The sequence below is a fragment of the Harpia harpyja genome, chromosome 1 (assembly GCF_026419915.1).
Source record: "Harpia harpyja isolate bHarHar1 chromosome 1, bHarHar1 primary haplotype, whole genome shotgun sequence".
In the NCBI taxonomy this organism is placed as follows: domain Eukaryota; kingdom Metazoa; phylum Chordata; class Aves; order Accipitriformes; family Accipitridae; genus Harpia; species Harpia harpyja.
The window spans coordinates 71,901,411-71,916,395 of NC_068940.1; the positions used below are offsets into that span (position 1 = coordinate 71,901,411).

A 14,985-nucleotide genomic window follows, 5' to 3' on the forward strand; every position below is an offset into this window, starting at 1 on the left:
CTGGTTTCTGAGACCAAAAGCCCTGAGGACATTTAAGGACTCTGTGAAGGCATATCACTAATTAGACCTGAAGAAGAGAAATACTATTTTGAAGTTCTCCAAGTTGAAAGAGGATCACTGGAGGAACACAGTGGGAAATGCAGGACCATTTGCAATTACATTATTGGATTATGTTCCGTTAAATCTCCCACTGACCCCCCTGCTCTGCAGAAATCTGGACAAGTAGGATTCAGATAGCGGAACATAAACGTTCAGTGTCTTTGCGGATGCTCACAAGGTGTCTTTCTTACTCTTCAGCTGCTGCCCAAGAAGGCGGCAGATCAACTGTAGGTCGTATGTCATGATGCCAGCCTCACACAGATGTCCTGGATCCCCTTGGACAGCCCCCCTGAAAGGCACAGGTCACCCACATCCAGGCAACCAACCCACGCTCAAGCTGTACTGTGTAGAGATTTAGCAAGGAATGCTACAAATAAACAGATCTAGAGCCAAAATACTATGCACCAGACTTGTGCATGTAGTTCCCTGTAGTCAATGAGCAACTATAGCATGACTTGCTTCTCTATCCCAAGAGTTACCCTGCCAAGAAGTCAGGAAATTCCTGTAGGACACATAGCTGGTTTTTCCTCTTAGTATTTTTAGTATCAGAAGAACAAAAAAGTTACCGAGTTGGGTTTTTTTGAGATAATAAAAAGATGCAAAATGTTTAACAAGAAAGAAAGAAAAATCACAATATCCTAAATTAACCACATCTCTTTTACTTCTCTGCTTACAAAAGCCAAAAGCTTAGGCATAGTACATACCACATGCATGGAAATAAGATCCATGTGATACATTACAGAGATATGATACACTGAATTTGTAACCTGTCCTATCCTACCTACCTACTCCCAGGAAACAAGGAACACCTCCAGCAGTCCATGCCGCTGAACAAATGTTCACAACCTTTTTGCTTTGGGATTTATTACAGCATGTTGTTTGTTTTGTTTGGTTTTTTTTTTAAAGCACCCTGCCAGAGAAGTGTTTCCTTCTTTCGTATGGAGAAATTACAAAATTGTATGATAAAAGCAGAGAAGGTTGCAGTTGCCTGACATTATAGTTATTAGGAAAAGTACCGAGCAAAAATTGACTAAAATAGGGCTGCAAGATTGATTCAGCCCGTTCCAGTCAGAAGGGCCCAACTTCTGTATCAATATTCTTGACAGCATCCTTCACCCCACAGGATCAGAGCACCAGCAGAAGGGCCAGCAGAGGGGAACACCACGCTGCAGCAAGCACATTTGGTACCAGCCGGTGCAGCCCCTCAGGCCAAAGGCAACGCTGCTCTACGGCGGGGGCAATAAGCATCAAGGGGATGGAGGGAAGCATCAAGGAGAGGTGCTCTAGGGTTGCTTAACTAGGAACAGGATGCAGGAAGCTTCAAAATTATGACCGCCACAACCTTCTCTGGGCGGGAGAAGCTATTTTGGAAGAGATTCATGTGCAGCAGTAGCGTGAGCTCTGTAAAAATTTCTAGGAACGTAGCCTTCACCCTTATTATGTTCTGGTCCTCATCTGTTCAGCGCTACTACCTTACATCAGCCACACCACCAGTCCTGGCTAGATGGTGACAGTTCACCCAGAGAAGCCACATCACAACACGTTTACCAACTGCTGGCTTGATTTAATGCTCCACCTCCTCTTCTGCCTGAGAATTACTCAGTTTGACCCAAATCCCCAGTGGTTTTTGCTCTGTACGGCACTGTGCTTGGGAAAGGAAATCCCAGGACAGTCGGAGTCTGCAGCACAGCAGGGCACCGCTGATGTCCGACCCGTACACCGAAAGCATCACAGCACCGTGGGCATGCAGCGACCGCAGAGGTAGGTAGCTTAAGCAGGTACACCGGGGCTGGTAAAAGGTGCTGCCTTCAGAACAGCTGTTCTTCAGGAGTCAATGTGGAAAAGCATAGCTGAAAACAACTCCTAAGTGTATTAAAAGATGAAAGGGAGAGGCTTTGAAGAGTAAAGGCGATGTTTACCCAGCTCTGCCTGCAAGCAGGCAACAAGGGAAAACCAGAAAACTGAAAGTCTGTTGAGGTAGGATCTAGGCACTATTTCATGGAACACAGCAACGCAGTGTTGTGATGCTACTCCAGCTTTCTACTGGGCTATCCCTAACTGATTGTATCATAAACATATCTTGAAAGAAAAAAAGAAAAAAAAAACCAAAACAAACAAAAACCGCACCAAACCTGCACCATTCAAATAAATCACTGTCTTATTCAAATGTAAAAACTATTGCAGCAGATTCTATCACAAACCAGCTACTTTTAGGAAAAAGCATCTGCAAGCTGGCAACTGCTGTTTTGCAATGCTATAGAAGCACCAATCTTTAACTCCAGTAGCTCCGCTGATAACAGTTAACTGCAGTTAAACTACAGAGACATAAACAAAAGAGGAACCATGATACCAATATAATTTATAATGGTTTTGCCACTTGTATGAACATTTGGAGGTTACTCAGTTAAACACCTATTTTGCTCTACGGTCACAAATAGTGTCCTGTTTTCTATTTCATAAGCCCTCTGGGACCAGGGACTGCCTTTTTGCCTATATTTGCACAGCTCCTACCATGGGGCACAAGTAACTGGATGAGGCTTCTAGGTGCTACTGTCTTCTAACTACTCTATAGCATTGGAGAGATCATGTTGTTAGTACCTTAGTAGTAATATTTTCAGAACGTTTTTCTTCTTAAAAAAACCCACTTAAATATAATTATTTTGCAAATAAAATCTAAAATCATAATAACCTATAATAAAGCTCACATGTATTATAAGCCCTTAAAAGTATATGAATACAGGCATGCTGCACCAATGTAAGTTCTTTAAATTGAAATTCATTAAAAGGTAAATACTTCTTAGATGCAATACAAAACATACATGACAAACAAGAGACTTCTGGATTTCAAGTCAAGCATTATAAACATAGCATAACACCCTAGACTGAAGTAGGCATAAATATTATTTTCTTCTTCTACACAAAGAAAACATTGGTATTTCCATTTTTCTAAAGGAAGTCCTGTTTGTGTTATTCAGGAAAGCTCTGCCTCGCATTACTTTTAGTTTCAGTTTTCCCCATCCTCTTCACTTGAGCTATTTCCTGTCAGTGTGAGCAGCAGAGTGGGAAACAAAAACTCAAGCTGAAGTTTTCCTTGGGCAACGGGGATGTGGGCACGTGCCAGGTGGGAGCTTCCAACGCACCCGAGCGGGGCCAGACCCTGATCCTCAGTGGCCTGGCTCTACAACTCCATCTGCCTTTACCTTTTCACCGCTGCTAGCAGAAATCAGGCAATATTTACCTAAAATTGCCACAGCCTCGAAGGGGCTGCGAGAATGCCCGGCCTGTCGCGCTCATCCGACGGCGACTGCATGCCTCTATAGGGCGATCCCAGAGAGTGGGTGCGAGACAACCAGCAAACACGGGTGTTCCACGGAAAAGCACAGGCAGCTGCCCACGTGCAGCTCTGTGCCTAATTCCAGTCCGCAGCCCAAGGCAAACCCGGCAACTCAATCACTGGACCCTCCTTTGGTTTATAAATCGGTCAGTTTTAATTGTATACTGTGTTTTCATCGGCTTTCTTCATATGTACCTGAAAACGCTCAGGCCGCTTAACTTCAATAACACACAGAATTTAAAAATAAGAAGGCGGCAGTCTCCTGACTAACAAAGAGGTACAACAAACACGATGTATTTAGCACAAAATTACATCATGATATACGTTATATGATATACGCTATATATTTATGTATTATTATACACAATATTGTGCATGATTATATAATGTATATACATAATAATAATATAACATGCATACGTGCAGAGCTTTTGCACATCCACATAAAGATCATAGTCGCCAAAGGTGACGGGCTCGCTTCAGCAAAACAAAAAGCCGCCGTTCAAAACAAGATTAATCATTATTTAAACCAAATTTTCTGACTGCCTCGTGTTAATCATTACTAGGAGTAGTCACTTACACAGCTGTAAATCACAGACGGGCGCCTACAGCAAAGACCAGGGGAACAAACACGCTTTAAAAGGCGGGGAGGAGCCAAGCCCCCGCCCGCCGCCGGGCTACCCCTTCCTACCTGGGCTTTCCAAGCCGTTGCCTAAACCCCGGGACGTTTTAACGCGCTCAGGCGGCGCCTCACCGTCACCCGGAGACCGGGTGAGGACGGCTCTACTCCCGCCCAGCCGCCCCGCCGTTCGCGGCTGCAGACACACTCACGCAGCCCGAGCGAGCCCGCCCCGGGCGCCCGGCGGGCTCCTCCGCCGCTGCACCGGCGACCGCTCCAGTGCCGCGGCCGGGACGGCGCTCCCCCGAGCCCCTCGGGAGGCCGGAGGGGCTGACACCCGCCCGCCGCCCCCGCCCCGCTCACCGCTCGCCGCCGACCGCGCAGAGCCCCACCGTCGCCGCTCCCGCCGCCGCCCGTAGGCCGGGAGAAGGCGGCACGTCACCAGCAGTGGGCGGGGCCGCGCTGCCCCGCCCCGCCCACCGCCACCCCCGGGCGCCGGCGGAGGCGGGCGGGGGGGAGGGGGACGGGCAGTGAGCGAGCCGGTGGGCGGCGGGGGGGGGGGGGAGCGCCTTGGCCCGAGGCGGGCCGGGTCTTTCCGCCGGGTGCCGAGGGGGTTACCTAATTTTTAAGCCCTGTGTTCTCCGCCTGTGCTCTGGAAACCCAGGGGTGGAAAGAATGGCTTTGCTCCAAAAAAGGTGGGGTTAGGAGCCTTTTAGTTAAGGGGGGGGGGGGGGGAATATATAAATTGTTAAATCCAATTAATTTTTTAATTAATTTTTTTTAGGAGAAATAAAATCTCTTCTGAAGGTTTATTTCCTCAGGAAACTAAAACACCAGTAATTTTGTTCCGTAATGGTTTTGTGTATATTACCTAAGTCGCGTCTTTGATTGCTAGTTGTTAAAATTTCAAGAGGGTTTTGAAATACATGATTAACACTGTGTGCCAGGGCTTGGAGACGGTCTTGGAAATAGTACAGTAACTTTATGCCACACCTCTGGAACGTCGGATTCCTGGGTTTTGGAATCCAGTTTCTGAAAAGGAGCTTAACAAGCTCAGGGAAATCATTTACCTGTGAGAATGCTTGACTCTTGCTGCTGAGGCTGTTCTTGTGTGCTGAAATTGTTCTAAGAGGAATAAATAAAAGCACCTTAGGAAACATCCGCTAATAAGAGCGGAAGGAAAATAATTAATCTTCTGTAACAACACAAAGTAGTGAGGGTTTCTCCTTCTGAAGAGCTTAAATGATCTTTACTTACCGATGTACTGATGAAGAACCACCAAAGAATCTGAGCAACTTCTCCTATTTTAAAAAGGAGAAATCATTTTAATGCCATTATACATATTTACTTCATTTCTAGATATGGGAAAGCCTAGAATCTCTTCTTTTCTTAGTCTCTTTATGTAAACTATGGGCTGATTTTTCCCATAAGATATTAAAACATGAAGCAAGTTCTAAGATAAAAATTCTAAAAGAAAATAATTATTACTAATTTGTCTTGAGTACCCCAAAACTTTCATCTGATAAGACCCCTTAAACAAAACACTGCAGGCACAGGTAGAGATCAGTACGAACGACTATTGATTCATGGTAACAGAGTAGAGAATTACAGGGGTCTTACGTGAGGTGTCTACATCAGCCTTTTTCCCAAAATATTTGCCGCTTTTGGTAATGGTGGTTCAACATCGCTGGCAGTGGAGACCCAGTGTGAGTGTAGACAGGGCTCCAAGCGGCTGCTGGCATTTGTCCTGTAGAGATGATTTTTGTGGTAGGATGGTGAAAGCACCGAGGCTGGACATCACCTTTTTTGCTATTGCTGTCAGACACTGTGCTGAGCAGCGGCTCTGAGCAACCGTCCTGTCCAAGAAATTATTCACAAAGGAAGGCCAGCATAGGAAAAGACCGGGTGAAAAGGAAGAATGAGGCTGACTGGCAACTAAATAGCTCTCTGTGGGATTGCTAGTATAAACTTATTTTCAGAATTTGAATTTTTTTTTTATAATCTAGCATAATAAAAATTATCAATGAGATTTATAAATCTTAGTTATCTCTGCATAAATGTGAAATAGTGCTACCTCTAAGCCATACAATTTTGCCAGCAAAAAAATCATAGTTAGATATAGTTAAATTTACCAAACAGAGGCTGTACAGGCAAGTGTTCTTAGTGAAAAAGGAAAGTTACTGAATCTATATAAGGTATTTTCTCCGTGTTTCAGCCAAAAAAAGGAGGACTTTATTCCACAACAGGTCTCTTAAAATTTCCCCTGAAATAATTTATTATTCTGCTATTTTGACATCAGTTTGACTTATTTCAGATTAAATCTGCCACAGCTATGGCCATCCATTTACTCAAAGGCAAACTTCAGTGTGCATTCATCTGCAGTAGCATTTTGTTTCAGATGAGCTACGTATTTTTTGAAGCAAATCTCTGGTTGCCCTCCCTTCCTGATCTTCGGTTCATTTTGTGAAGCAGCCCCAGAAGACACGGAAGAAACGTTTCACCTGAGACGTAACCAAAAGCTGCACTCCAACCACTGATGGAGGCAGCCTGGAACAGACCCTCCAGAGCACACAGAGGGTGAAGGTCGTCGGGTCCTCCGCACAAGCTGGTTTGCACCTGCAGAGCTTTTCCTGTTGCATCCTGCTGCTTGCTAACATAGACATAGCCTAAGCCGCAGAGAGATTAAAATGCTGGTTCTGTTACCGCATGTTTGTAATCCCTCAACTATTTCATTAGACTGGAATAAAGCTCTGCATCCAGAAAATGCTGCAGGACTATCTGGGTCCTGACTGCTTGATCACATTATGAAAAATTTCAGATGCAAAGGTAGATTCTTAAATTTGCAGCGCACGTTTCTTCAAACTAGAGAACTAGAGTTAAAGAACAAACACACGTAGCGTATTATGGACACAAAATAAAAATGTTTTTAAGACTCTCCCGTAATTTCCTTTTTGTAGCTAAAGAGGGGAGGAAATCATGCAGCATCAGGCTACAGTGGGATTCTTAGGCATTACTCTTAGGAAGCACTGGTAAATAATGACAGGAGTTGTGTCACTGATTGCAGTTCTAAAAGATGCTCAGTGCTTTTGTGTTGTGGAAGGTGTAAGGATTAAGAAAAGAGTGAGAAGAAGAAAGGAAGGAACTCTGCAAATATTTCCTCTTACTGCTTTGTGTTCTGTGGTGGAAAACAACAATTGTCCCTCAACCATGTTGTCATGTATTTGGCAAGTAGTGATTTCTTTGTAGCTTGTTTGTAATAAAGCATGAAATCAACACATTTGCCAATGTCCTGCTAATAATTTTTATCTATTTTCCAAGTATGTATGACAATAAGCAGTTGAGCATATTTAAATACTCCTACCTGCAAGTAGGACATTCCCTCAAGCAGCTTGGACAGATGTTCTGATATCTAAATTGCCGGAGGAATGAAACTCTTGGATTTGGTTTGTCCGTTTATGTGCGCGTGGCTAAGGGAGGAGTTTTGGTTAGAACAGGAAAGTTGTCAGTACACTGGACGTTTTAGCGCTGTGAATGTAGTAGCTTTAAACTTGATTTAGCAAGTGCTGTGCCCTCATATTCAGTAGTATCTGCTAAGTTTGCAGTCTCAAAGGTGCCTGGCTTAGAAAAACAAAGTCTGCCCAAGCAAAATTGGGTCAGACTGTGGGAGGGAAAGGATTATTTGGATTTGCATGTAATATGAAAAAGGGCTGCTTATTTTGTTGCAATTTTTTTCTTTCCCCCCCGTAAGTAATTCCAGTTTTCTGTATTATATCTGATCTGAAGACAAGCTAAAATGGAAGGCCTTGGTGTTTCTAGCGTGAAGAAGAAGAAAATTATCAGCTGAGAAGAAAAGAGCTATTAATGAAATCCCTATGCCATCTTTTCAACTCGAGCAGAAGCCAAATGCCCTATTAAAAAATAAAAACCATCAGAAAGAGCTATGATCCATTGCCACACACTTGGTGTTGCAGATAGTTGTCTGGCCAACCTGCAAGACTTGCATGATATTCTGCAGTAAAAACAAGCAAGGATGAAACAAACAGGAATATTTTTAAAGGGACTCCTCCTTTACACATTTGATAGAAGCAAAGAAATACAGACTTTCTTTTCCCTTCTCCCCTCTTACTTTGCTTCTTACAAGGTCTTTGTTGTTTCCTCCCTTTATTTCGAGGCAATTTTTGTTCTGTTTATTTTTGTTCCTCTAAGTCAGGTTTAATAAAATAACATAGAGTCACTATGTTTATTTGCACGGACCCACCAGACTGACAAATTACAATCAGCATCTGGGGCAAATGCTAGAGTAACAAAATACACAGCCGTCAAATTTGGCTTGATATTTATGACTATTTCAGAGAAGATAATAATAGTGTAAAGCAGTGGTTAACTGGAAGAGCCTCAGGTGCTGTTTTTCTATCTGTACTTTCTTACTGGCTGTGTGCCGGTTTCTTGCAAAATATTAGACCAGAACAATATTGTTCTTGAAGGGGATTCCAGCTGAGAGTTTATTTCCATATCTCCCAGTTTCCTTTCCTGTTTCTGGCCCTTTGTACTGGCACAAAGGCCAAGAACCTGGGTGCCCTATTTTCCGTGCCTACATCGGGGACTTGCATGTCCCTCAGCTCTCTGTAGTTGAGGCAGATACAAACATCTCCTTCAGACAATTCAGATTGCCTAGGATATAATTTGTCCTCCGAAAACACCTGTGCCTCCAGTGTCCAGAAAGGCAGCCAAGGGCAATTCTGTACCTCAGCTGGGATGTGTCTGGGTCAGACTGGCTATAAAATGGTAGTTTTTTCTTTTGGCTTGCAGAGACTTGGCTGTGAGCTGACATTTGGATAGCACAGAAATGTGCACGTCATACGAAAGGCAGTGTCTATGTGGACTACTGTCTATGCCCCACCATAGTCCTGATACATTCATAAAAGGAGGTGGAATAAGAAGAGGCTTGTGATATCCTCAGTCCAAATACCCTCAGTACATACCTTTCCTGTGTTCCTCTTCTGTTTTTTCTTTTGATGCAAAGAAACCCATGATAAATTCTCATGTGCCATTTATTCCATATCGGGAAAAAAACCCATGAAAAAATTAGCCATTCTTTATAAACTTCAGAGGGAGCCCAGCTTTAAGCAGGTTATACATGTGTATTTCCAAATGAGCATCTGTTCCCTGTGGCAGATTACCCCACAGTTCTCATCACACTCCTGAAGCCTCGGGAACTTGCCTCTTCTGTCAACGGTACCCAGAACCTGAGGGGCAGGTGGGTCTGACCTAGTGAGGTGACTTCTGCAGTTGACTTCTAGACATCTCTGTGCAATGACTTGCTAAGGTAACTTTTGGTTGCCCCCAGGCAGAAGGATGTTAGGGTACCAGCAATGGGAACTGGCAGGGGGGGGGACACATGATAAAGAGGCTGGGAGGAATTAGTCATTTTGAAAGGCATTTGGATTGATACTTTTTATCTGAGATGAGCAGGGATGGGAAGGGTTGAGTTAGTGATGAATATTTTAAGAGAAGCTGCAATGAAGCTAGAAGATCAAGAACAGCAGAGACATAATTAGGAGAAGTAGGTCTGGAAAGACCAAGATTTACAGGGTCTGGCATTACTGACAAGTGGTTGTGTTACTGGGGAAGGGACCCCTTTTCCTAACAGCTGGAGACCATGCGCTTGTTCTAATTACACACACTGAATGAACATTTCCTATTGGTACTTTGACAGCAAAGGATCAGGGCTTACGCCTGTGACAAAGATGTGGCAGCTGAACAAGTTACCATGCATCAGCTGAGTTTCACTGACTCTCCTGTTGGTTCATGTAAATGCTGTATCATACAATCTCATTTAGCAGGCATAAGCTTATCTATGTACTCTCCTAATGCCAATTTAATGAACTCTTTGTCAAGGCTTTATTATTTTAGGCACACCTGCGTAGTTAGAATGGTACTACTTTCATGTGGTGGTATGACTCCCATATGTAGACAACCTCTAGTACAGGATTTAACATGTCAATGGCTGTCACTTTTAATTACATCAATACCTCATTGCCGCGAATAAATTTTACAAGTACACATAGGTGAAATCTACTGAACCAGCTGGCTTGTTAAACAGAGGAGACGGACAAGCAAAGCCACCTGTTGTTCAGAATCCCCTCTTGACACTGTATTTTAGGGGGTCTTGCTTAGTTCTTTCAATAGTAAGTCAAGTGGATCAGATACCTCCTACTGCCTGGCACAGATACATCAGACAGGCTTTGCCCTCCCTGTTGCCCATGTGTTCTGCCCCTTTTAGAAGAGTCTATCCGTTGCCTTAAAGCATTATAGTGAAGAAACAGTGCTATTTTTTTCAGGCTCATTCTTAAGTCTATATGGAATAAGCAGTCATGTCCATGTAATATTTGAACTTACAATACAAATTACATCGTATGCATTAGTATATTTGAAACAGCTTCTTGATTGTCTCATAAACACCTGCAAGGCCATTTCTGGCCACAGAAACACGTTGTAGGGCGTGAGTGGTGCTGGACTATTGTTGCTTCTTTGCAGTTGGCAGCCTGGACTTTTTGAGCCTATATGTGTGTAGAGTTGCAGTAACAGCTCAGCACCACAAGCAGCTTCTGGCTAACTATTACCTCATCATGAAGCCACGCAGTCTATTGTTCATTTCCTTCATTTTGTACATTTACAATGAAGGAGTAGTGCACTTTGGATTGATCTGTATGAGGTGGTTACTGTGAAACAATCTGAAGTGCAGAATTCAAAGCCCAGCAGCTATGGTCTACCAGTTCCTCAAGTAGATGCTCTTATTTTCCATGATGGATGCCTTTGTTTGCTTTTAACATAGTTCACTTCTCATGTGTATTAAGCTAAACCACACAAATGCATACTTATTGCAAAAAAGTGTCCCCTCGGGGAGCTGTTGCAGAACAGATACTCTGCAGTAGCTGTTCTGAGCTCTTTCCTGTGTAGACAAGTCCTGTGGTGTAGATCATGGCTTTGTCTGCCCTTAATGACTTCATGTGAGGTTTATTCATGTTATTACGTGGCCAAAAACCTAAGGCCAAGGACTATCTGAAGTGTGCGTTACTTAATCAGACATGCTTTCAGGCATGTGAGTGACTCTTTAGTTTCTGCCTGTGGCTTGATTCCCTCTTTCTGACTCCAAATTCTAAAACATTTGGGTTTATTTTTTAATTACCTTGTAATCACCAGTGTTGGATATGAGTGTAACTTCTGTGGTGGGAAGAGCGGTAAGAATTTCTTAGTTAAATTTTTACAAAACTCATTGGTCTGACCTTAGGATTTGCTGGTATAGCAATATTCCGAGGGAGGTTTGTAATGCCTCCTGTCTTAGCTCAGTTTGTGACGTGGGACTTTATCATGCGCTTGCTGTAATTTCAAATAAGTATTTCCATGCTGTACTGTGCTGTACTCCCTCACTTCATTAGCACAGTTAAGCAAGAAATCAAAAGTCTTTTTGCAATAATTTATTTATTTTCTCAGAAAGTTTTTGTATTACTTACATAAAATAAAATAATGAAAAAAAGCATTATGTCCTTGTGCATTGAGAGCACGGTAGTTGGGCTTGCTAGTGCAGTTATACTGATTATGCTCTGTTCACATATATGTTGTGTAATATCTGGGGAACAGTTAGAATTGAGATTTCAAGGGTGTACAAAAGCAACTCTCCCTTCCCTGTGGCTCTCACCTGCCTTTTCAGAGCATGTTGTCTTCATATCTGCAAGGGTCTAGGCCTTGGTATACTGACCTCCACTCAGACCAGTCTCAGCGACTACGGAATTCATTTCTCACAAAGTACAGGAAAGAGGCATGCAAATTTTAAGTGAGAGCCTGCTGAGTTGTCTTAATAGTGAGGTATGACTGGGTCAGACACAAAAAGATGAAGTTGGTTCCATTTTTGTGCTTATTCAAAATAGACACAGGCAGTGAGCAGTCTGTAGCAGCTGTAATTAAGCAGCTTCAGATGGCAAGTAATACAGAGGACGATAAGGAAGAGCAGGAGGCCTTCAATTGTTTGAACTTCCGTTCTCCACTAACAGAGAGTATCTCTTAAGTTTGTAACTCTGTCTTTGAAAGCTACTCAAGTGCTGATGGCTTTATGTACATACGTTGTCCTCTACTAATTCAAGCTTTAGTATTGCCTTAAACTTCAGGTTTGCATTTGCAAAGCACTGCCTATCAAATCAAATTGCGTCTTTTTCAAAATACAGCATCTCTTATTTTGAGAGCAGTTAATATTCATCATGGGAAAGAGTGACAGACTGGGAATCAAGCCTGTGATGGTGTCGGTGGTGTAGGTTTCTTGCCATTGTGTAAAGAAAAGCGAAATGCTCCGTGTCTGTTCTTTCCACACAACATCCCCAGTATACACTATAATCATTCTATCCGTATGGTTAAAGTGCTGTCATTTATTTGCGTTGCTTTTCTTCAGCCGCTCTGCTGCATCCTCAGCCTTGCATCAGCAGGTCAGCTCTGTAAGTCTAGTCCAGCATTTACTGATGTTATTGCAAAAGGAACAGGAACTTTTCAGCAGGTGCTGCTTCAAGGACTGCTTTAGCACAACAGCTTTCTTGGGAAGATAGTGATTTATCAATGCATAATCTTTTAACCAATTTGAAATATCTGCATTTTGCAGAGGCAACATTTCCAACTGGTGAGAAAGTTTCCCAAATCTGTTTACCGACATTTGCTGTGGTTCTTCTATTGCTCATAGATGCACTTGCATCTTGCACATATGCACAGCAAGCAAACTGTGCCCATCACTACGTACAGCTAGTCTACAGTCATCCACATCTGCTCCCTGCTGCTACTCCACAGCTGTCCTGGATGAAGTTAAACAGTTTCTGCCTCCTGTCCAAATGTTCAGTAAAACCATTTGGAAGCCAAGGAAGCAAATAGTAAGTTGGATCTTCAGGGCATCACACCACCACCAATGTAACTAGCAGCCATGAAATCACAAGCAGGAAGGTAACCATGACTGTCCCAAAATCAGCTTGAGAACCTGTTCTTTTTCATCAGAACTATTGGCAGGTTAAGAGAGTCCTTTACAATATCTTTGGTAAGGGATTTTACTATTCTAAATAATGTTATCTTACATATCTATTCAATTTAAGTTTAAACTTTTTAAACTTTATCATTTAGTTGTTGTTCATCCTACAAGTACATTTGCAAACTTCAGCATCGATCTTGCATGTCTGCCATGGGATAACGAAAACCGAAGTCTCTTTATTCAAACCTTGAACCATATTTAAGCAGTTAATATTGAAGACTTACATTACTACCTTATTCCCCAAGCCCACTTACTTCCCTCTGAATGAACACAACATCCTCTTAATGGAGGCACTAATCTTCATGACAGCAGCTCCGACCGCTGATCTACTGGCAGCAAATAGATTGGTCACTAGAAAGCAATGAGGACAATTAGTTTCCTGAAGGAAATGTCAATGCCTGGAACCAGCTTAAGGGAAGCTGCCATTCACCTCTGAAATACTTTGGCCACTGCTGGCCATTGCATTCTTGGGACTAGCTATGGGGCAGTCTAAAGGTATAGCATTGCAGCATAGCACACCGGCTATGAATTCTTTACAGTTATGTGGGAAAAACCAAACATCACCCCCCACAGGCATCAGTGCCTTTCTGAAAGGGGAGGAACAGCCTGCAGCCATCTGCTATTAAAATGCAACAGTCTGAGGTCCCTTTAGCCGTAGAAACTCTTGGAAGAGCCAACAGGAGGATGGCACAAGGGTGACCGACTCCCTGCAAGACGAAGGTGCCGTTCACGCCATGTGCAGCCAGGTGTGCCTGGAGATCTCCTGTGGTTCCCCATCCTTTCCTCCTCCTAGGTGCCTGCTCAGCCATAGCTAGTCCAGCCTCTCCACCTGCGGTGGGCTGACAGGGCTGAGCACAGGCAACTACATGACTCCCAGGCTGGAGTGCCATCTGCTGCATCACCACCACCGTTGCCTATGGCAATGTGATGAGGGTTTGTAGATTTAGCCACAGCATTTGAAACAAAAGCAGCTATACATGAGATATTTTAATTATGTGTTATGTCTAACCACACGTTTAAATGCTTAAACCTAGCAACCGTATCTTGAACTACCCCTGAAGGAGTAAAATCAGCTGTAAGTCAAGAACGCATTCAAAAAAAGATAGATTTAACCCATTTTTCTCTAAATTGAGGGGATAGCATACATTTTCTAACTAGTGATGTGCAGAATACCAACAGGCACAGCACCTGTGGGTCTGTGACAATTAAGGGAAACAACAGAATTTCAAAGGGAAGCCCATGAATTGTGCTTTTTATCTCAGGACTACCATGTGCTATTCTATAAAAGCAAAAGCTTTAAGCACCTCCACCTGGATCATTGATACTATGACTATTAACACTGGAAGGACACAAGCATTTCTCAGGTGACTGGAAGCATGCTGCCTGCACACTGTTTCAGCTGGCTTTTGTTCAACAGAAATGTTGCATCTTGTCCAGGCTGCTTGTGGTGCTCGATGATGGAAGGAGCAAATGGATTTTCAGTTCTTAACCTTCCCAATACGTTCAGTACAAAGAGCATTTTGCGGTTCTGGGAAAACCAAAGTCACAATTCATTGCCTGCCTTTTGATTGGTATTTTAAAAGGTGGGGGGAAGAAATTCAAGCAGCCTTTGAATTTCAGGCAGTGGAAGAAAAAAATAAATTTAGCACTCTTATGTTGCCCAAGTTGTCCAAACATATTGGTTCCTATATAGTAGCCTCCATAACTGTATTTATCTTGATTGGTGTAATTCTCTTGGCTTCTTTTGAAATGGATTGTCCACAAAAATGAGATATATTTTTAGCTTGCTGACCATAGCATGTGCACACTAAGGAGAAGTTCTTATTGCCCGTAGGACAGAAAAAGACAATACAAATCAATATTGTAGTAGTA

General features: G+C 43.0%; 1 protein-coding gene across 2 annotated transcripts in view; it reads right to left on the minus strand.

Annotated features, from left to right (window-relative positions):
* SNX10 (sorting nexin 10) overlaps positions 1-4,487 on the minus strand; it is a 37,596-nt gene extending 33,109 nt beyond the window's left edge. The window contains exon 1 of one of the 2 annotated variants that reach the window (XM_052799606.1): positions 4,416-4,487. The gene's annotated coding sequence lies outside the window, so the exon portion shown is untranslated. Of the gene's footprint in view, positions 1-4,124; positions 4,242-4,415 lie in introns of those variants that run through there. The other variant, XM_052799617.1, reaches the window with a different exon arrangement.
* Between the last annotated feature and the right edge of the window lie 10,498 nt (positions 4,488-14,985).